This window comes from Lutra lutra, chromosome 2 (assembly GCF_902655055.1).
Source record: "Lutra lutra chromosome 2, mLutLut1.2, whole genome shotgun sequence".
Classification (NCBI taxonomy): Eukaryota; Metazoa; Chordata; class Mammalia; order Carnivora; family Mustelidae; genus Lutra; species Lutra lutra.
In genome coordinates, this window is record NC_062279.1 from 2,818,283 (window position 1) to 2,842,317 (window position 24,035).

Below are 24,035 nucleotides of genomic sequence, written 5' to 3' on the forward strand. Positions count from 1 at the left end.
GTGAGTCATTATAATTGAGTTAAGCTTCCTTATTGAGCACATATATAATTGAATTTTAAGAGGTCATGTTTTTTTAATAAAATGTGTCTGGACATTCACCTTCATTATTCAGTGTGATTCTATTAACCTCGAGTTTGATCCTTTGGAAGAAGAAGAAAATTGTAATTGACATTCTCTATCTGTATTCTAACAGGCCGCAACCCAGATTCTCAGATTTGCTGACCACAAGGGAATGTAACATGTTTAGCTGAGTGAGAATAAAATTCCAAATTATTGTACTTCATCCTTTGAATGGCATTTTTAGCTTTTTGTGGAAAAGGATATGAAGATAATTGATTTATTGAAAACACATCTAGTTCCCCATTAAGACTATAAAATTTTTATGTAGGATTGATGAATCACAGACCTGTACCCATGAAACAAATAATACATCATGTTAGTTAATTGAATTTAAATTAAAAAAATTTAAAGTTTTATAAAAGACTGGGTAAAATTTATCCTTTGTTGGTGAACACCATTTATTGTAGAAACCATTGACTAATTTTTCCCATTAGTCTAGAAGATGGACATAATGTACTTAGAACAATGAGCATCACATTTTTAAATAATGTAATGGCTAACTATTTCTGATGTTACACTATTTTAATTACTCAGAAAAGCTTTCACTTGAGATCATTTTATTCCTTTTCAAAAGCTCTTTTCAGGGGCACCTGGGTGGCTCAGTGTGTTAAGCCGCTGCCTTCGGCTCAGGTCATGATCTCGTGTCCTGGGATCAAGCCCTGCATCGGGCTCTCTGCTCAGCGGGGAGCCTGCTTCCTCCTCTCTCTCTCTGCCTGCCTCTCTGCCTGCTTGTGATCTCTCTCTGTCAAGTAAATAAATAAAATCTTTAAAAAAAAAAAAAGCTCTTTTCACATATGCATTTAACATATGCATTTAGATAAATGACCCATAAAAACAAATTGTTCTTCCTTATGCAACAAAGATAGGTAAATAGATAGATGATAGATAAATAGATGCTGGGTGATTCATAGATAATAGAAAGTTAGAGAGATAGAGAGAGAGAGAGAGAGATAAAGGTAGGTAGAACTAGAGAGAGAGAGAGAGTGATACTATGTTAATTAAAGTTATTCAAAGACAGAAACAAAGTATTCTCTTCTCTTAAAGCATAGTTCAAGAGATAAATCTGACACAGAACAGTAATTCTAACACTATATGGACTTTCCACAATAGAACAGTATATAACAGGAAGATAAATGCTTTAATTGGCTCAGACATCACCGTGTGACGTAGAGCGTGTGAATGGAGAGAAGGTGGGAATGGTTGAGGAACATACTCAGGAGGCAGATCATCAGGATGAAAATGTGGCTCGGTGTCTCTTAGTTATATGGCAGCCAGCAAGATGCTTAGCTTCTCTGAATGTCTGTTTTCTCACCCGAAGTGAGAAACCGTGTCTGGAGATTCGGGTGTGTGTGCAAATACAAGGTGGCCCAGGTTCTGCTTGGCACACAATAGCACACACGTATGTGTGTATATGTCTGTTCAACCTCACGCACCAGGCAGCTCTACGCTGGGAGCCAGGACATCCTTCCCACCCACACCACCTCCTTTAGAGATCAATGAGCGGCAGATAATTCCACATTGCAGTAAGCACTATGGGTGCTATTAGGGTAAAAAACATTCACGTCTTCCCCCATTTTGTTGATTTCTTCTCTTATCCTTATTCTCTTCTTTAAACATACTTTGTTCTGTTTTGTTATTTTTCTAGATTCTTGAGATGAGAGTTTAGATATTTTACTTTCAATAGTCTTCCTAACATATTTTGTTATTACAAACTTCCTTCTGAGCATTAATTAACTTTCATCTCCCCATGCTGATATTTTGAAATTTCATTTAAAATGCTTTTAGAGGGGTGCCTGGGTGGCTCAGTGGGTTAAGCCACTGCCTTCGGCTCAGGTCATGATCCCAGGTCCTGGGTTCGAGCCCCACGTCGGGCTTTCTGCTCAGCAGGGAGCCTGCTTCCTCCTCTCTCTCTGCCTGCCTCTCTGCCTACTTGTGATTTCTCTCTGTCAAATAAATAAATAAAATCTTTAAAAAAAATAAAAATAAAATGCTTTTAGAAATTGGGCTCTGACTTTTTATTTAGGGTTTATTTTAAAAAGTATTGCTTAATTTCTGATCCATGGGTGAATTTCTGCTTATCTATTACTGATTCCTAGTTTAATCCATCCTCGTCAAAAACTGTGGTCTGAATGGTTTCAAACCTTTGAAATTTGTTGTGGAGAACTTGATGGATTAGCACATGGGAAATATTAGTAAATGTTCTAAGAACATTGGAAAAGAATGCAAATCTCTCATTTACACATATAAATAAGTGCACATGCATATATATTCATACACGTGGCACATGGGGAGGTTGTTTCTTAATGGTGTTGTTCAGATCATATGGTTCCAGGTTTTATCTACGTGTCTATCAGTTTCATGGGGCTTGTGTTAAAATTCCCACTACAACTGTGGGTTTTTCTATCTCCTTTTAGTGCTGTAAATGTTTACCTTATATATTTGCAAAATATCTAATGAATTTTTCCCCTCTGATTGGATGCCAACTGCACTGTCTCCAGTGCAGGGTGACTTCTGGAGTATTGCCATCTCCGAGGAGCTCTGCATTCTTGCTGGTCTTCCTTTTGCCAGATCTCCTAGAGCCTCACCTCCAGTGCACATCAGGAGCCAGTCCTGAGTGTGAAGATTTTCCAGGGAGACTTTTGTCACTCCTCCTCACAACTCCCTCTTTTCCAGTAACCTTCCCCCCATATCCCAGCTGGGTCAGAGGCTCTGAGCTCTGGTCTCTGTCACTTTCACGTAGCAAGACAGCTGTGCTCTCTGTGGGCTCTGCCTCTGGCTTCCTGGGGTAGAGGGCATGGCCAGAGCAGCCCCTGTGAGCTCACTCCTGCCCCCTCCTCTGGATTTTCATGCAGATAACACTTGGGTCTGTTTTATCCAGGGGTCACCATTGTTCACTTCCCGGAGGCTGAGTCCGATACTGGCCAATGGAAGCCTCAGATACACTCACATGGTTCTCTTATTCATCTAATTCATATTTACATTTCTTGTATTTAGAATTCTCTAAATTTTAGAGAGCCGTGCTGAAACCCGAGTGCATTGGTTATCTTGCTCCAGTCCAGATAGATCTCATCTTTGGTCCCAGCCTCCTGGTGTCATTCCAGCTTCTCTCACTGGTTGCCCGCAGTCCTTCCGTGATGGTTACTTTTTAATGGCAGATCCCAGAGAAAACACAGCATTTCTTTCTTGCACGTTTTTCTTCTTCCAAACCTGGAAAAGTATTTCTTTAGAGACTTACAAAAGTAAGATTCAGAAATGCGGAAAATTTTTACTGAGTCCTTAACAGGAATTGTTTGGCATCAAAAGCTCCCAGAGGCCCAGCAGAGACCGTGCCCTATATGTTCACGGTCCTGCTGGAGGACATCAGACGCACCTCCCTCCCCAGATTTTGCCTGAGATACTTGCCAGGTTCTGTAAAGCCACATCTCGTAAGAGAAGTATGTGTTTGCAAATTTGCTGAAATAAAATAGATTCACTTTATTTCCAGTTGGTAATTTGCATTTTTTAATTTGTAAGGCTTCTATCCAGCATAAGAATGAGATCTTTGGTAATTTAATGAAAAATATTCATTTGCAAATAATTTTTGCTGCTTTAAGGAATTTCATTATTATTTTGCACCAGCCACTAGTGGATAGGTTTCTTTAAGGCAAGGACCAATTCTTTTTCTTCGTGTTCATCTGACAGCATAATGTCGGCACAAGCTCTCATTAGACATCTGTTGATTTACACAATGTGCGTTGGTGTCTGTGCAAAGGACATCTTAATTTGGGTCAAATGTAGAGATTTTTAAATAACTACATAATTTTCAGGAATAGAATGGGTGAAAAATAAAGACAACTCACGAGTTCTGGAAAAAAAGAGAAAAATTAGTTTCATAAATTATTTTATAATAATCTACACCAAAAGCCCTGAAACTCCACTGTCTGCTGTTTTCACAAGAAAACAAGCAAACAAAACAGGAAGACTGGAAAGTCATTTTCTTTTATATATGTCTTGAAGAAGATTTACCCACTTGCACGGAAAATCTGCCCATTTCCCAACAAACCTCAGATAGCATACCGGGAAAAAGGGGGCAAAAATGAAGGATTTGAAACCCCGAAAGAGAGACTCTTTGCATCTTACTGCACTGCAACCTTCTCTTCCTTCCCCTGTTGCCTCAATATGCAAATCAGCTTTAAAAGTAAAAGGGTACGCATCATGCCCATGTTATGTCCCTGGAAGACATGAGGACACTGTATCTGTGAAGAAATAAGCATCGGAGGTCAGGAAACATGGTTGAGGAATGACGGACACACAAGAGATACAGTGTGTGTTCCCTGAAAATGCACACGCTGAACTCCCGTTCCTCAATTTGACTATGCTTGGAAGTGGAGCCTATACTGAGCTACAAGGAGGGAGTTTGGGGTGGGATTGACCACTTTTACGTCCTTCTAAGAAGAAGGGGAGGCACCACAGTGTGTGTGCCCAGAGGGACGACACAGCAAGATCCACGCCCTGGGGACCAACTCGGGAACAACCTGTCCCACCGACGCCTTGATCCCGAACTTCACACTACAACAGAGAAATAAATGTCTGTTTCTCGGGCCATGTGGTACCTTGTTATGGCAGCCCTAAGAAAATAACAGTCAATATTAAAAGAAATGGACTATGAATCACTAGACCTTTCTGAGATTGATAATTTCACAGTTTCAGGGGATTCAAATATTTTGAGAGAAATGAGACCATGTTCTTTGTCAGTATTTTTCCACAGTTTCCCTGAAAGCCAGGTTTCTTTTAAAAGCATTAAATGGTGGAACAGACAGAAAAAGATCAAAGAAGGTTTTGGTGATTTGGAGCAGATATTTTAATTTTCAGTTAAATAATAGACATAAGCATATGGAGAGCCAGGTTGACTCAGTTCTGCAAGACAAATTCTTTGAGGAAAAAATAATTAAATCTCTGATCATGTCATTCTGCTTTCAACAATCTGAAATAAGTCCCAATGGACTCAAAACTACCCACACTTCTCACATCTGTATCAGAGCATCCCCCAAACATGGTCTCTCTCTTTCTGATGTCACCTCCTGTGATGTTCCAGTGTCATCAAGCCCCTCTGTGCAGACCTGGCCCCAGTTTTGCTCCCAGTGTGTCCTCCATCTCTGTGATTTTTCCTTCTTCCCTGGCCTGCTTCCTTGGAGTGCTGTTACTGCTCTACCTCACTGGGAAAAGCAAATGACTTCAAGGTGTCTGCTCAGATTATCTTAAGTCGTTTGTGATGAATCCTTCCCTGAATCTTTTCCCAGATGGTTATTATTTTTCTGAGGACATTTACAATCTGCCTTCTGTAATTCTTACTTCTCTGATTGCAGAGTCAATATCTATTCACCTATCATCCCTCCACCACCCATCAATGCATGTAGAATCCTGAAAGTGGTCCCACGGCGGCTTCTAAACCAGGGATAGGCTGTTGTTTCCTGGTTAAAGCGGTGACCTTGTGTTTTCTGTGCTCTAATCTTTCCCTGATCTGGGGTGATGTGCTGAGAGCCAGAGGGAACCCACAGCTGAGGAATCCCAAAATCACTAACCTGGGGATTTACTGAGGAAATGCACAGCTTCCACCTCCCCTTTGCTTCCTTGTGTGAACAAATGCCTGGGGGAGCAAAGGGGCGGCATCCCAGATTCTTACCCTTTGGAATACAAACAGAAGTCTTCAGGGAGAGGGAAGAGCCGTGTCTCTGCGTTCACAACTGCTAGAATGTCCACCCACTCCAAATCTCATCCTTACTGAAATGCAAACGCATACCTTCAGGGAGGTAAATCCCTTTCTGTCTATTTGGTGTCTTCCGTGTCTTGTCCTCTAACTGGAACCTGGTAAAACATGCAAACACAAACACAAACACAAACTCAGTCACTTTCAGGCAGGCAGTGTTACAATCATCCCTTTGTTTCCTACCATTTCCAGTGCTTTTCCTTGAACATGGTGAGACCTGATTAGAGTAAACTGGATAGGATAGGGCTGGGTGGAGCAGGGTAGGAGAGAGTAAGACAGAAGTAGAATACGATGACATTGGATTTAATTGGGTTAGATGATATGGGGTTGATTTCAATATCCTTTCTTCTTCATATTTTTATAACTCTGGCTGGCTTGTGTCTATAAGATAATAAAAAAAACCCAAATGGTAGAACTTACAGTATTTAAAAAGAAGAGTGCTGTTTCAAACAGGACGTGTCTATAATAATAGTAGGCTCCAAAATATTCCACATCAAACAAGGTTCCTTGGTTAGAGTCGCAAGACGTAGATCACATCATACTGCTCCTGGTCAAATTCCCCATTCTGTTTCATGCCATGTATGTGGCCCATTTAATGAATATGAGATTTTAAACTGCGGCTCAGTCTTAGGGACTCTACACACACTGTAGATTTTAACACTTCTTTGAACTTATTTGAGAAGAATTCAAATAACACCGAACAGAGAAAATTCTAGGAACATGTGCCAAAATGGAGATTCAGATCTTTCGCCATGCATTTTAAGGAGGTTAGTCTATGAATTTTTAGATGAAAGACTTTGCTCAGGGTCTTAGAAATATGAATAGGAAAAAAAAAGTGAGAAAAGAGAAAGGAAAAGCTTTGAGTTCATCCAATTTCCAGGCGAGACGAAACAGGAGCCATTGAGTTGAAAGTCCAGTTTCTATCATGTGCTTTTTGGCAATCATTCTGTAATGTGTTCAGGTAAAAGAACACTTGTTTTCCCTCGGAGAAAATGACCTTGATGGCAGTTAGATGTTTTACAGTTTGTTTGTGTACTATTGACTTCAAAGTCAGCAAGAGGAAAACAAATCTATTTTCTAAACATTGTGTGATATGCTGAATACACGGATTTCTTCTTTCTTTAGAGCGAAAGTCAAATATGTTTGCCTCATGTACAATGTGGAAGGGTTTGTTGAAACTCGGGTCTAGAAAGAAAAGCGAGCAGACACTGAAAACAGGCTGAGTCTGAGCTGACCCCTGAAGGGACGGACCGGCCAGGTGCTTCAAGCAGATTCCCTCCACAGTTTCTGGTGCAGCAGGGTAGCCATGGTCCATTCCCAGGGTGAGCTCTGATGTTCCCTCCTGAAGGTGCTCCCAGAGAGGACTGTGTGAAAGTCCCCTTGTCTCACTTTTTGAGAGAGTCAGTTCGGAAGCTCGTCCAGAAAACTGCTGTTCCTACAAGACAAGAAGGAAAAACAATGTATGTTTGAACCAATAATGCTACCTCTCAAGAGACGAGCATAAGCTTTAGAATTCGCCACAACAAATAAATAATGATTTGAGTAAAGCAAGAAGCAAGCAAAAAATCTGGTAGATTAAAAAAAAAATCAAATACTGGAAAGTTAGTTTAAAAACTTTTGAAGTGATGTCACACCATCCCAAATACTAACATTTTGTTTGTTTGACTTGATATGGGACGTTGCTTATTTAGGTTCAGGAGTTCTAGAGATATCAGGGATCAGAGATCATCTACGTTAACCCACAGCCTCATTATATCGATAATGCTGAACCCCATCGTGGTCGAGTATCTTGCACAAGTTCCTGCACATATTTCATGTTCCAATGACAGCCGGTAGGTAGATGCCTCTATCTTACGGCCAATTTTGAAAACTGTCACCCGCTGCCTTGCATGGTAGAAAGGAGGATTAACCTAATTATTTCTGAAATCCCGGCTATAGCTTCATGGCTTACACTCCTCTGGTTCTCAGGGGATACTTGGAACAATGCAATCACCTCTGAAACGTGGGAGAACCTCCCAGCCAGAGGAAAACCCTTTGCCCTTCCTCACCTTCAGCCTTCTCAGTTTCTATATTCCATTACTTTGATCTTCTCCCCAGCAGTTGGCGTTAACAGACATATTCTGGGACCAGATTGCCAAATTCCCAACCCGGCTCAGTTTCCAAGAGCAAACGCGGCATATCAGTTTTCAAAGAGCAACACCTCTCGCAGGAGGAGGCAGGTTCTCTCCCACCAGAACCAAAGGAAGGGGCTCCTCTCCTTTCCAGAACCACACCCGCTTTCAAGATCCATCAACTCCTTCCATTTTCTGCTACAGAAAACAACAGTCTCAGACCTTGTTTTGTTTTCATTTTAAGAAAATCGTCACGGCAGTTTCTTTCACCCTTTCTAAGACACAATGATGCCCCAGATAGGAAAACAGAAGACAAGACATTGTTTTCACTGTTGGCATCCTTGTTTCCTGGGGACCTCGGACTGTCCTCAGGGAATGTGTCCAGTCTTGTCCCAAGTGTTGCAACCAGCTCTAGAGTGACTGCTGCTGAAGCCCCCGGCAAGTGCCTTTCAGTCATGCCTCAGGCAGAATTAGCTTTAGGTGCTTTTCACCAACAACCACATGTGCACACACACATGCACACACGCACACACACACTCTCTCTCATGTGCACAAGCACTCGCCAAGCTGCCTTAGAATCACACAATGTTGGAGCTTGGTTTTGGATGAAGATGATGGAGACGACCTCCATCATGTAACGAGAGAGCTAACTGGGTCGCTACTGGGCACAGACTAACGGGGACCCTGGATTTAAGCCTCCTAATAGAGAACCCGCATCTTTTTGTCAGATCAATGCACTCTTACCATCTTCACTTGCTCTGAGTGCCGGTTGCTGGCAAGCATCAGCATAGACTGAATTTAGCCCAGAGCCATGAACTCTGACCTCGCAGCCCGTGAACTGCTTTGTCACTGTTTCCAGGGAAAGCACTTTCTAGTTAATCGGTCTCATTTTTCAAATTATACAACAGCTTTTGGAAAACCACCCATTTTAAGTTAGAGTTTCTTTGTACTGAAAATAATAGGAGTAGATTGTAATATCTGATACAAAGAGGTTATTTTTATGCTTTCAAGCATATTTGTAAAAAAAAAAAATCCATGATACTGTCACGAATTAGTTAGCAAACACTGATTTATAGCATATGCTGATAAAGACTGTTTTTATATTGTTATTTCAATATTTATGGAACTTGGTTGTAAGCAAAGAATCCAATTAGAGATATTAAAATCACAATGATAAATAAAACAAAGTTCTTCTCCCTAAAGCAACTCAGAGCCCAGTGAGAAGGGTCATAAATACACATGAGAAACCCACAGCCATGACCACGAGGGAGGGGAAGGAGGGGATCCCAGGAAAGTGGACGGACTAGGAAGCTGCATTTCCACCATGGAATCCTGATCCCAGAAAAGCTTTGCTGGGAACATCACTCAGCATCTAGGTACGAATCCTTGATATACCTGTATTTGCAAGCAGATAGAATGCACTGAAGAGGATACTTCTATGAACCCAGGGAGAGGGAATTAACAGGCTGAGCTTCTTGGAATAAGAGGCAGAATGCTGCTACAAAATGAACAATGTCACAACAGACTGATGTGAAATACAACCATTGTGGCGTGTGTTGAGCCAAACCTAGATGATAGCCTTGCTGTGGACTGAGAGGCACCACACGCTCACATCCAGGCGCTGGACCCTGGTACCCCAGGATGTGGTTGTGCTTGGAGACAGGGGCTTTAGAGGGGGATGGGTGAGGCCATTAGGGTGAGGCCCTAATTCAGAAGGACCGATGTCCTTTTAGAAAAGGAAGAGACACCAGGGATATGTGCACACAAAGGGGGCAGCGAGAAGAGGGTCACCTGAGGGTCCAGGATGGAGGTTTTGGGAGAAGCTGAGACTGCCCACACCTTCTTCTTGGAATTCTAGCCTCTAGGACTGTGAGAAGATAAATGTCTGTGCTTGAAGCAGCTCCTCTGAGGGGAGGTGTTAGGACAGCTGGAGCAAAGGGATGGAACGACACTCACGTCTGAACATAAAAATCAAACCTACTTCTGCCACTGCCTTATATTCCTGGTAGAACTTGCTCCCAGTCATTAAAGACCTTTTCTTCAACTTATTAGCTTCTTTACATCCCAACATATATTTATTGTGGACCAACTATGACCCATGCACTATGCTAGGGGTTTGAGATATTAGCTAGGAAAAAAAAAATAATCCTTTTTTACATGCCGAGTCTAGTCAGTTATGGTAACTTAACAACTAACTCATATGAATTAAATATGGATAATTTAAAATTATTAGCACTTAAATCGAGGGAGAACACTAACTCCTGAATTAGTGTTTCATAAGAAATTAAGCCTAAACTACTAAGTAAATATTTTAGAATTTTAGTCTTTATTCTAATCTGGGGGAACTCCATTTATTGAAGTATGGTCAAAGGGCAAGAAAGTCTACCTGTTGCCTGTTTTCCCAAATAAAAGAGCTGTACAAAAATAAAGATGGCAACATGATAGACAATGAAGAAACTCGTCAAGTGTCATTAATCTTTCTGTTTTGGGGGATTCGGACTTAGGAAGGAGATATAATCCCTGTGACTCTTCTATTACTTCTTTTCTCTCTTCTCCTATTTGAGCTCCTCCCTGGGGACCAGGTCCTTCATCCGTCTGTCATTCTCAGTGTTCTACATTGGTTACAACGTGAATCTCTCCACGGACGCACATCCACGGGGCAGTCTGAGGACGGAGGCAGGAGGTTTTCTGCCGACTGTCTGGCAGAACATGTATTTACAAAACAGTTGAAATGTTTAAATCCTGGATTACCATTTAAGCTAGAACTCAAGAATCTTCAGTGAAAAGACTGTTTTTCAGTTTGTTTCCATGTTACTATTTTATGAAAACCACAAAGCAAATGACTCAGGAGGGAGCCTAAGTGCCCTGGGGTATTCCAGATCAGCCTGGTGGCTGTATGTGCTCACGATCTCTGCTGGAAAGTGGGGATCAGCCAAAGGCAAGTCAGGTGAGTCACGCATTCGCTCCTACTTCTGTTTCCAGTACCTGGAATCTGAATCCTTCCGTCAAGCATTTTATTAAAAAAACATAAATTTCCTGGGATTCTTTGAATCATGGACGGCGTTGTAACATAGTGTGAACCGTTATTCCTATAAGGGAAAAAGAAACCCCAGCAGCCTTCCTGCTCACCCTGCCCCACACAACCATCGGTGTGTTACATCTGTTGCCTCCAAACCAGATTTTCTGAATGAACAAAAGGTGTCAATCAACCCCTCCTTTACTCTGGTGCACAGCGTTTGGAAGGACAGAATGCTTGAACTCTGTTTACCCAGCACAAGATGTTTTAGTTCAAAAGTTCAAATTTTTTTTTTTCAAACGGAATCTTTTTATAATAGATCATTAAAGCTGACAAGTAAAATAAACATGCAAAAACAGCCAAGGTGTTCTTCAAAGAGAGAGAGAAGGAGAGAGAAGAGCTCACATTTTCCAATAGAGATGGAAAGTGGATGACCTATGACCCGAGACCTGTAGCGGGGTCAGGGTTTTGCAGACAGGGAGCACGGTGGTCTCCCTGCGGTGGAGATGCGGGGCTCTGGACGGGGTGATGGTCGCAGGACTCGACCAACTTACCCTGAAACCAGTGAAGGCTGTGCTTTGTAAAGAGTTTGTGTTATGACATGAGGAGGAGAGGAAGGTTCTTCATTCTTTGTATAAATGTCTCCAGGGTCCTGAGCAGCTGTTGGCAGGAAGCCAGGGCATCCTGAGCGCTGTTCACGCACTTGTGCCCGGCGAGCGGCTGTGGCCAGGGTGCTTGCGTCGCCAGCTCCGGCTCCCGAGACCCCAGAGCGCACGGAGCGCAGGGCCAGCCCAGGGCTCAGGCCTGATGCCAGCTAACAGGGCTGCGATCAAGGAGGGTCTAGTGAACTGCGGCCGCGTCCCCAGCACCCCGTGGTGTCTGCGTCATGCTCTCTGTCAGCAGGTGGAGGAAGAGGAGGCCAGCTCTGCGCAGCCCCGCCCGAGCCCGCGGGCACCCACGCGCAGGGAACGTCAGTGCGCTTCGGCCGGGCGCCAGCCGCACGAGTGCGCGAAGCGAAGAGGGTGCGTCGCTGGGTTCTGTGTTTTATTTTCAGCACTATTTCCCGTTACCCCGTGGTTTCCACCTCTCTTGTTGAACTATCTACATACAGCAGATTGATTGGAAACACGGAACGCAGAGATGGATGGCTGGAGATCCAAGGAGAGGGAAGACCCAGGAGGGCGCAGGACTGCGCTCCTGCCTCCTTCCTGCGGGGCGGGCGCCAGCTTGCTCGGTCCCCACCCCTACACTCCCACAGACTCTCCCAGGGCCTCATCTGCGCATATCCCACTTCCTGTCCCCGTGGGGTTGTCTTTGGTGAGAGGACACTGTTCGTAGTCAGGCAGCTGCTCTCGCGCCTCCACCAGCTCGGCCTGCGTCCTTCCTTCCTTCCCATCCACACCGCATCCGGTGCCCGAGGCTCCACCTGCTCTACTGTGCTGGGAAAGGGGTGTATGTGGGGCTTCAAGCAGACTCTCGTGCACTCTTCGGTCGGGAAGACCTCAAAGGGGACACTCAGAAATAGAAGAAATAGAAGAACAGACTGAGAAAGAGTACATCTTTATTATTATTATTATTATTTTCAAATGCATTCATTATTTATATCTCTTTTAACTGTGTTCATTCATTCATTCACTGATACATTCGTTCAAGAGTCATTTGTGGAATGGCTCGTGGTGCCACGTATGTCTTTTTTTTTTTTTTTTTTTTTTGACAGACAGAGATCACAAGTAGGCAGAGAGATAGGCAGAGAGAGGAGGAAGCAGGCTCCCCCCTGAGAGAGCAGAGAGCCCGATCTGGGGCTCGATCTCAGGACCCTGAGATCATGACCCTAGCCGAAGGCAGAGGCTTAACCCACGGAGCCACCCAGGAGCCCGGCCCCCCAGGTATGATTCTTGGTGATAGGGATTCAGTGACCAAAAGGCACCTTTGTCCAGAAGGATCGGGCAGAGAAAACTGGATAGGAAATGCAAAACCGGAATTAAGGTACATATTGTGTCCTAAGTGCAGAGAAAGACCTTCAGTGGTCTGGGAGTGTGGGAGGGAAGGCCAGGCGGCGCGAGGAACCCGTGGCACTGGGAGCCGGGACAAGTGGCTCCCGTGAGGCCGTCTCCCTCCTCAGGGCAAGGGCCCAGCTGTCTTCTCTTCCTGGAGAGGTTTCCGTAGATTCTTGTTACTCACGCTTCTGCCGTCTCCATAAAATTTAACTTTTCTGCCAATGATGCTCCCAGAGATGAGCAATCATCTTTTTCACTTTGAAGATTAAAATGGAGATTTTAAATATTTCACTGGTGAATGCAATATAGATACTCACCTCATAAAATATTTGGTTATGTTAGTTTTTAATTTTTTGGAAATGATTGCTACTATAATTCACACAGTTTAAAGAAGAGTTTAAGGATGCCGGGAACTGGGGGCCTGAAGAAAGAAACGTGTCAATCCAGGACAAGTGCTTCTCTAAATGCCATGCGGAAGAAAGGTATGTTCACGCCTGTTATCCTATTTCTTTGTTTCTTTCTTTTTTCTTTTTTTAAGATTTTATTTATTTATTTGACAGAGAGACAGCACAGGCAAGGAGCACAAGACAGAGGGAGAGGGGGAAGCAAGCTCCCTGCTGATCAGAGAGCCTGATGTGGTGCTGGATCCCAGAACCCTGAGATCATGACCCGAGCCGAAGGCAGAGGCTTAACCCACTGAGCCCCCCAGGCACCCTTCTTATCCTATTTCTTGTAAACAGAACAAACAAACCTCTCTGCCACCTGGTCAGTATTCCTGCCCTTGAGGTCGCCTCCCTACTACACTGGAAGACCTCCTATTGCCCCAATTTCATTCCCGTTACTATTTTCATGACCTGTGTTGCTAATTTTGGCCATTCTAACTGGTGTCAGGTGGTATCTCAATGTGGTTTTAATTTGAATCTCCCTGATGGCCAGTGATGATGAGCATTTTTTCATGTGTCTGATAGCCATTTGTATGTCTTCATTGGAGAAGTGTCTGTTCATATCTTCTGCCCATTTTTTGATATGATTGTCTGTTTTGTGTGTGTTGAGTTTGAGGAGTTCTTTATAGATCCTGGATATCAACCTTTTGTCTGTACTGTCATTTGCAAATATCTTCTCCCATTCCGTGGGTTGTCTCTTTGTTTTGTTGATGTTTCCTTTGCTGTGCAGAAGCTTTTGATTTTGATGAAGTCCCAAAAGTTTATTTTGGCTTTTGTTTCCTTTGCCTTTGGAGACATATCTTGAAAGAAGTTGCTGTGGCTGATATCGAAGAGGTTACTGCCTATGTTCTCCTCTAGGATTCTGATGGATTCCTGTCTCACGTTGAGGTCTTTTATCCATTTTGAGTTTATCTTTGTGTACAGTGTAAGAGAATGGTCGAGTTTCATTCTTCTACATATAGCTGTCCAGTTTTCCCAGCACCATTTATTGAAGAGACTGTCTTTTTTCCACTGTATATTTTTTCCTGTTTTGTCGAAGATTATTTGACCATAGAGTTGAGGGTCCATATCTAGGCTCTCTACTCTGTTCCACTGGTCTATGTGTCTGTTTTTATGCCAGTACCATGCTGTCTTGGTGATCACAGCTTTGTCGTAAAGCTTGAAATCAGGTAATGGTATGCCCCCAGTTTTATTTTTGTTTTTCAACATTTTCATGACCTTTTGTCCGGCCACAGCTCTATACCGAATCCAGATTCAAAAACTGAAATACAACTGGAAGTGTGCCCACCCACTTCCACATACCTTGTGGGGCTTGCCTCTATTCTTCAAATGAATTTAACAGACACTACCAGCTTAGAGCACCACTAACATCATTTCTACCTAATTTTTGTCAGCTCACAAGCACATTAAAAGCAGCGAGTGAGGCTACGTGATTCCCAAGCTTCACTAGTTTCTAAAACATTTAATACATTTTAGAGAAGAAACAGTGGACTCATAGATTGCCGAAGGGGCTTGTTCGTGTCTTAAGGACGGCAGTGAGTCTTATGAATATGGCCATTTGGCTAAAATGAAAGCTAATCATACATATTTGATTGTTATTTATTTTTCTCAGCACCTTCTAGAGGAAATCTGAATTTTATCTTAAGATAAAAGAGATGGGCTAAGAGTTAAACACCTTAAAGATCATGCCGGTTTACAGCTGACATTCTGGAAAATGACACCTTCATGCAATGACATTTAGGTGAGATATCTCATTACTATATCTTCCTTTGAAAAGCGTTTTTATGAGACAAATGCTAAGTCAAATCTTAACTTACTAAAGAGCATTTAAGGGGTCAGAAATAACGTGACGCTGAATTTTATCAGCATGCCCGTGAAGTCCCCAGATGACCCGCAGACCCACACAGAACGCTAATTCATCTAATGAGCACAGGTTTGCTGCATGCAATTTGGGGGTCCACCCTTATGCCATGGCTTGGCCCCTCTGGGGTGTTAGGAGTGGTGGTTCAGGGGGTTGCGGATGCCTGGAAAGAAGCAAGGTCAAGGGGCGCCTGGGTGGCTCAGTGGGTTAACGTCTGCCTTCCGCTCAAGTCATGATCCCAGGGTCCTGGGATCGAGCCCCACATCGGGCTCCCTGCTCAGCGGGAAGCCTGGTTCCCCCCCTCCCTCTCCCCTTGCCTGTGTTCCCTGTCTTCTTGTTTCTCTCTCTGTCAAACAAATAAATAAAATAAAACAAAATAAAGAAGCAAGGTCAATGCTATTAAATCTATAAACAAGAATCAGGTCAAACTCCTGGAATGATGATCTCCTCACAATAGCTAAAAAGGAAGGAGAGGAAAGAGCTCACACAGTTGGGGGAAAATAAAACATCAGTGGTATATGTCAAACTCTATCTTACCCCCCAAGAAAGACCTCAGAGGTTACTTAGTACAAAAGATTCAAGCCCAGCTTCCAACAACCAGGCAGAGAGCACAAGTGGTCCTTCGCTGACCCCTGGGTGCAGGCAGGACACCACACCCTTGTCCATGGCTGGTCCTCTGTGGCAGGTGCCCTCGGCATTCATGCTGGTTCTCAGCTCAGGGTCCTCTGTGTGGGATCTCAAGGCAGGTTGGCCCAGTTTAAAGGGGGTTGTGACCTGTGTCAGGAGGTTATGACCTGTGTGGGAGCATGAGGAGCTGCCGGTGGCGTGTCTGGGAGGGACCGCCGTGAGCAGCACCTGCATCTGGCCTCACTGAGAACAGTTCTCCCCGCAGCTGCAAGCCTTACCCTATATTTGGGGCACGACCTGAGATGTCATGTCTTTACCCAACTCAGGCTGTCGGTGGGCCTGTCCAGTCAGCAGCCACCGTGCAGAAGAGGACATCCTAAGCCAGAGGCCATTCCTCATGGGGTGTTCCCCATGCTGGCCCTCAGTCCCTGGTCCAAACAGCCAGCCTCTGACAAGTGTTCCCCAGTTTTAAATGTGAAGGAAAGGCCATCCCTTTCTTTCCAGGAGGACCCCCCAACATTCCCTATGCAAATTGATCCTCCTATGATACTCTGAGTCACAATAAAAATACGTATTTCGTCTCTTCTCCACTTCTGGCACAGCGCTCCTAAAACCCTGTGATTGCCTAAGGGACAAGAAGAGAAGGGGATCTCTGGTTATTCCCAACAAGCCCTTTGCAACCACTCCAGAGTTTGTTAATGAGTTGACATTGGGAAAGCCCTGTGGGATGAGGATGGTTTCCAGGGAAGACAACGGTGTGACTGGAGGGTGAAACTTTCAGCCTCCGCCTTGACCTTCAGGGCAGGGAGAGGGGCTGAAGCTTGATTGATTCCTACAGCCAGTGATCTCATGAACCTTGCCTATGTACTGAAACCTGTGTACTGAAACCCCGAAAGATGGATTTGGAACATTCCCAGGCTGGTGAGTAGGTGGGCTTGCTGGGAGGAGGACAGCCCCAGAGAGGGCATGGAGGTTCCCTTTCCCCAGACCCTGTCCTGTGCACTTCTCCCTCCTGCCTGTTCTTGAATTGTACCCAACCTAGTAAGTAAAACATGTTCTTGAGTTCTGTGAGCTGATCCAGCTGACAACTCAGCCCCGAAAACGGAGTCCTCTGATCTGTAGGCTAACTCCAAGAAGGCTGTGTCAGAAATGAGTTCAGGGGTTGGATGCCCAGCTGGGGCTTCAGACCTGCTGGGACTGCTGGTTCTCCAGCGGCAGCTGTGAAGGGAGAGCCGCAGAGGCAAGTATCAAGCTGAGTGTTTCCTCTTCTGCCTGCCCCAGGCTTTGCACACAGCAAAGGGCATCAGGAAAGTGCGTGCCCCCAGCCACAGACGTTCAAGGTTGCCTCCTTCCCTCAGGACTATGGCCACCAATTCCCCTTTCCTTTGCATAGAAGCCATTGAAGTGAATCATCCCGTAATTAGAGAAAAGTCTGCTCTAAGTAGGCTTGCAGTCTCCAAATATAGATTTCAGAGGGAAGTTATACTTTTAAATTTTCTACCTCATTGGGCATCTCATTAGTCCAAGGGAAGGAACAATATATACTCCTTTGACAATGTGGCTTATTATCGTTCCCAATTTCCTTTTATCACCAAGGGATGAAAAAGGGAGAGAATAGAGCAGAAATAAGACAGGAGGTAATGGAGAAGAGAGGTCGACTTGCCACCCAGTCTCCAGACGGCTTCCAAGAGCTGCTGGGACATCGCGGGTGATGGGCTGTTGGTGGCACCGCGTCTGGAGGTGACGTTTTCTCTGTATTCCTCCCCCGTTGTGGAGCTCTAACCCGGGCCATCACTGTGGGGTGAGGAGCATGCCCATCCCATTCACAGAGGCTATCCTGTCACAAAGCCACGAGACCCGGTGATGAGGTCCAGGCAGCAGGTGATTAGCCTGGGAAGAGACTTAGGGCCAGTGGACCCCCAGACCCCAAGTGGGGCACAGAGGCTCCCCCCTCTGGGTTGCAAGGGTCTGTGATTTTTCTTTTCAAGATGTGTATGTTATTCTTCATCAACATTCTTAAATACCATTCACTTCACTGATAACAACAAAGAGACTCTAGTGACCTTTGGGATCACCTGCTGTGTGGTTAGACACCAGCACGGAGGCAGCAGGAGCTAAGTGACAGCCTTCAGGGTGCTCATTCCTCTTCAAATACTTCATCTGCCAACGACCACATCTGGATTGAGGATTTCAGTGACAGAACTCCACACGCTAATTCAAGTCCCCAAGGTATTAACTGACACACAAATCTTGCTGCTTACATGGAGCATTTTAAAGTCAACCCCCAAACGCTGCATCTTCTAGAAAGGGAAGGAAGCTCCTTGACCTGCACCGCACCAGCCACCCTTAAAGCACTACTCCAGGAGACTCTTCTGAGCATCCCAGCATGGCGAGAACCAGCGTTTGAAAGAAAGACTCCAGCCCTGCAAAGCTCCCCGTCCTCCGAATTGTCAAATTGATAATGCAGGGCTTTCCACCAGGTGTATTTTGAGAACACTATTATTTTAAAGATTGGTGAATTATGCATCAGATTTATAGAATCCTTGCCAACACTTTCAACCACTTTCCCAGGCTGGCTTTCATGTGTAAATAGTGGTGTCAACCGGCTCCCCATCGACGACTCAAGAGGGGACTCGCTCCCAAGCTTTCTTTCTGTGGGTCTGATTCTGCTTCAGAGCTGGTAACTTACAGACTCTTTTTCCTCCCTCCCTTCCTTCCTTCACTTTCTTCCTTCCACCCCCAAATCTCTTTCCTCCATTCTCTCTCCTTCCCTCGTTTTTTCTCCTTGATCTGTTACCCTCCTCCCTGTACGGACACTTCTTTCTTCTCAAGTCTACTTCTATCTCCCTCGTGGGTACTGGCTTCCCGCAGGCTCAGGGAAGTGCCCAGCCTCTGGGAGTCAGTTCTGGACGAGGGCTTCAGTACCCGAAATCCCCATGTCATGCTGTACCTTTCAGCCAGGACTTCATTATCACCGAGAGCAGAGACCGTATGCACTCCTCTGTCAGCCAGACACTTTCATCTGGGACAGGCTCAACCTGGTAGGAGTCCGGGACAACTGCCGTTAAACAGATTGTCTTGGGCAAATGGCAACATAGGGTCACTTAGATCTGAACGAAGGAGCCACCGTTTCCCACCTTCGACGTCCACACCCACTCGCACTGCATCTGCTCACTGCTGCCCAATGACAGACACCTGGCCACCCATCTCAACGTTGGTGACCATCCCTCCTGCTGAGTCACAATCAGATGACGTCTCACCTTGCAATGGCCTGTGCCCGTCTTACTCCAGATTACTTTCCAACCACCCCACCTAGTAGACTGTTGTCCTGCAGACCTCCTTCCTGCCTGGCCCTGAACACAACTCGGACGTCATGCTCTTGTCCTGACTGAAATGCTATCCCCCCATTTCTGTCTGGCGATCTGTCTCCTGCAGTGAGAATCGCCAATTTCAAGACTTCCATGAATATGACAACCAGAAAAGATTTCCCCCCTCATTTGAACTCTAGCTCTTTTAATTGAATCATATCGATATAATTCCAATGCTTATGAGTTAAAGCAACATTTACCAGCCAAAAATAAACTGAAATTCAAGTGTAGAGCAAGGCAGGATCCAGGTGGTAAAATTACCTCTCTCTCTCTCTCTCTCTCCCTGTGTGTGTGTGTGTGTCTCTCAACCGCTCTCAATCTTTTTGCACATTTGCTTTTCTGCTCTGTTCTCCTTATAGCTGGTTTCACTTTGGGGCAGGGAAGTGTTATTCTTGGATCTAATGCTCTGGGTTTATAGTCCATATTCTGGAGACCCAGAGAGTAAAGAGTATTTTTTAATTATTTCAGCAATAAAGGGGGTTTAGAATCCAGTTTTATTGGACCAACCCAAGTTAGATGCTCAGTGCTACACCAGCCCCATGGATATGTGCACTGATCCATCAGCCCCCAAGGAAATAAACCACAGGAAGGTGAGGAAGGGCCAAAGGCAGTGACATGTAGGAACCTGGTGTGGGCCAGGCAGAGACAGCTACGGGGTCTAGGGCTGTCAGTCATGCATCTCTCCTGTTTCCCTTATTTGTGCGGATTTCAGTCGTCTTGGTTGTTAGATTGCCAGACTCTTGGCGGTAAGAGATAAACTCTTTGCATCATTTGGACTACAAATAAAGAATGCCCTGATAAAGGTTCTTTAACAAAAAAGGCTTTTGTCCTTTCACATAATAAAAAGCTGAGAGACAGTGGTTCTGCAGTTGGTTCCATGGCTTATGGACGACAGCTGGAGCTAGAAGGTTCTGTATGTCTAATCTGCTGTTCTCAGCAGGTCAGTACTTGTGCTCTTATGGCCATGGGTTGCCTGGGCTCTGGTGACATGGCTGCAGCAGTGCTAGACATTACAGAGACCCAGTCACATGCAGCAGAGGGTGAAGGGCATGGGTCTGTATTCATGCCTTGGTATTAGGGTGAGGCATTTCCCAGAAGCTTCCAGCGGATTTTGGCTCAGTGGTCATTGGCTACGACTGGAAGGGACTTGTATGTTACAGATACAAGGGAAGCATCAGGAGCTTTCTCCTCCCATTTCTGGCTCTGTGTTGCCGAACTAATTTCTGAAAACAAGCAAGAAGCACACGGACTGTTACCTGATGGGGAACCGGAAGTGCACAAGGTGCTGATTTCTGTGCCATCGTGGCTTTCTGTCAAGGCTGTTGCACTAAGACAGAGCAGAACATCTACTGATCAAAGTAAGACTCTTTTACATCGTGCCTCACGAGGAGGTCTGCACCTCAATGGGATTTGGTTGCCAGAGGAGAAGCTTGTCCAAATGTGCACTTTCCTTTACTCTCTGGGAAACCCATGCGGTGTTGACAAACATGGAGGGACAGCGGAGGGAAAACCAGGGTGAACCGAGCAGGCTCTGCACATGGCCGTGGGCTCCTTGTCCTGGAATCCGGAAAGTTCAGGGAATGGAGACTGGCACAGGTCTGGTAATGGTCCCCCACTGGTCACCAAGCTGCCCAGAAACAACCCCATCGGGGACTGAAGCTTACCTCTGACTACTTTATGCTCGGGAAGGATCATGTCATCTTTCCGTACACAATCCTACCCATGATACACATCGTTTACTCAAGAACACTGAGCTCTCTGTTCTTTATTAGCATGAAGGGTTCGTGTTTTGGGGAATAAAATGAGAATCTGCTCGACAGAGGGATGCACATCTGAAGGGGGAGCTTCATCTGAGAGAGTCTGACAGCGTGACCTGCCACCTGTCATCTCTCCAAGGGCTTCTGGCCCCATCTTCTTGGGCCGTTGTCCCTCAGCATCACACAGGCCTGCCATATAGGCCAAGTTCACGTGGAGTTAAATAAAAGGTAGTATTTGACAGTTTCCTTTTGGTAAAAATTGCATGTTAACAGCCCGCGAGGCTGGGCAGGTGTCCATGCGGCGTAATGACACACCTCCTGTAGGTGGGCATAGATTCTTAGTGTGGGGGCTGGCCCGCCCAGCGCTGGGCTGGCTTAATTGCTGATCTCACAGTCGTGGCCTTTGAGCCCGTGCTTCTTGGCGCATTTAATGTGGACTTGCTGTGGAGGCGACTGTGTTCTGACCACGGAAGCACAGTGTTTGTCGCGTGTAGTGGCAGACTTTGAACTTAAATTATAGTGCTCGGGAACTTCTATTTCACCCCTGCCTTGCCCAAGGTGCAGAGTTCCTGCCCATTACCTACAACCTGCTGGAGAAGTCTGTTCTGATAATCAGTCACTGCAAGCTCCCGGAGGAATTCTTTCTCTCAAAGTATATTTTTGACAACATAAAATGCACGATGTTGGCCGTGTTTGGAGACTATGTCTATAATTTTAAATTATGAATTAAGGCAGAACTAGTTCAAAAGTGCTGTACATTTTCTATGGAGGGGAAATTATAACCATAATGTTCTCTTTGCTGTTGTCCTAAACAATACAATGACTCAGAACATTTATGTGTGTAAGTATCAGCATCCAGAACTGTATCCATATCACTACTGAATTTATAATTTTGTCTATCTGTCTATCTATCTATGTAGGTATATATAAAATACATAACACATGGAGAGGTGCTTTGTACATACATGTTGTAGTGAGGGTATTGCTGAGTGAGACAAAGACCATTTGTATTTTCTGATTCTAACGATGTGGCTTTGATATGACGTGTTCCACCCTCCTTATCAATAAAATGTTTGGGTTTGCCCAAATCAGAATTTCCCAAAGTGTGCTCTGTGAACACCTCTCCTGGGAGATCCCCTGTAAGAGAAGGGTGCCCCTCTCTCACCATTTTGGGGAAGAGAGAACTCCACGTCCCCCACGTGGACGGGTGTGATGCAAACTGTAGTCTGCCAGTTGCTAACAGTTGAAACAAAATATGGTTTAAGAGAATACTTACTTTCAGCTTTCGATTTAGAATATTTTTAAGCAGCAACCACTGCTGTGCATTGGGAAAGTACTGTTTCATTGGATCTGATGATTTCCAGGGTCCTCTGAACCCTAGCAGCTTGAAAACCACTTCAAAAATACATTTGCTTCTGGGGATTTAAATTACGTTGTTGAGGAAATTATGTAAAAAACAGATGATTGAGCATACTAGAGGTGTTATGCTATACACAGGTGTCAGCATGACCAATGACATATAATTGTGCTCCACTACCGGGACTCCATTCCCTCTGAGCCGGCTTGTTTCTCAAGGACATAGAGTTAGTAAAAAGGCAGTGTCTATGCATGTGGACATGTGTGGGGCAGGTTTATTTTAAAAATTAATGAAGACCCTGCATGTGTACTCACAGACAATATTTGTGCCACTCCAAGGCAAAGGCCAATAAGCTTAGAAGTTTATGCAAATTAAGACTCTTGGTATAACCTGTGTATATATTGGTTTTACATAATGTATATGAGTATACATTCACTCCATAAAAATATTTACATAAACCATATATATATATGTGTGTGTGTGTGTGTGTGTGTGTGTGTGTGTATATATATATATATATATATATATATATATATATGATTTCCACATACTGTGCATATAAATATATGAAAGTGGTAGAGGTGAGTTCCTTCTAGGATAACAGATGATAATTTAATTCAATTTAAAAAATTAAAGAATGTCTGTCTGCCAGGAACTATGCAAAGGGCTAGAAATAAAATATAGACCATAAATTATCTTTCTCTCCAGAGCCCAAACACTTCAAACAAACACCCGACAGGACTGATTGGGAGAGGAGAGGGTGCCAGATCTGAGCCCTGACTGACTCATCAGGGGACACCTTATGCCTCCAGGACACCCAGTCACACCTTCAAATCTCCAGATGACATTCCAGGAGAGCAGACATCAACACCCATAGTGCATTTCAACCACATTGCCATCTGCATTTTTTTTTTTTTTTTAAGAATGAAAAACAAAAACAAAAAAAAGTTGTCATGGAAAGGGGTCAGATTCAATTATCTAGATACTATGGGAATGGAACCAGTTCCAAGCATGACGACTGGGAAAAGGTTCTGGGGTGTCCCCACACCACCACTGTTTGTCTTCGCAGTCTACTGTGCTCTGTGCTTCTTGCCAAAACGGTAAGATCCATGGCCCTGTAGAGGCTGTATGCTTAGAACCCTAAGAGGAAGATGGGGATCAAGAATAAACAGGCTCCCTGAATCCGATTTGTATCCAACAGGAACAAAAAGCAACCATGTAGCAGAGGGAACGTTACATCGCCAGCTCACGTGTTCGTCTTATTGTTTCCACAGAGGACGGGCTCCATGCTGTGCCTGCTCCCACCCGTGGAGGCGCGTCCCCAAACCCAGGAGCCCGCGCTGCTTTTGCTCCTACATTCAATTGCATTGGATATTGTGAAGTCAGGAAGAGGAAGCCAAAGACCGCATTTTTAGAATTGTGGTAAATTTTCTATCAATTAGGAGTTACCTAACTGTAACTAACCAGCTACTTTTTAAAACATGTTTACTGGGGCGCCTGGGTGGCTCAGTGGGTTAAGCCGCTGCCTTCGGCTCAGGTCAAGATCCCAGGTCCTGGGTTCGAGCCCCACATCGGGCTTTCTGCTCAGCAGGGAGCCTGCTTCCTCCTCTCTCTCTGCCTGCCTCTCTGCTT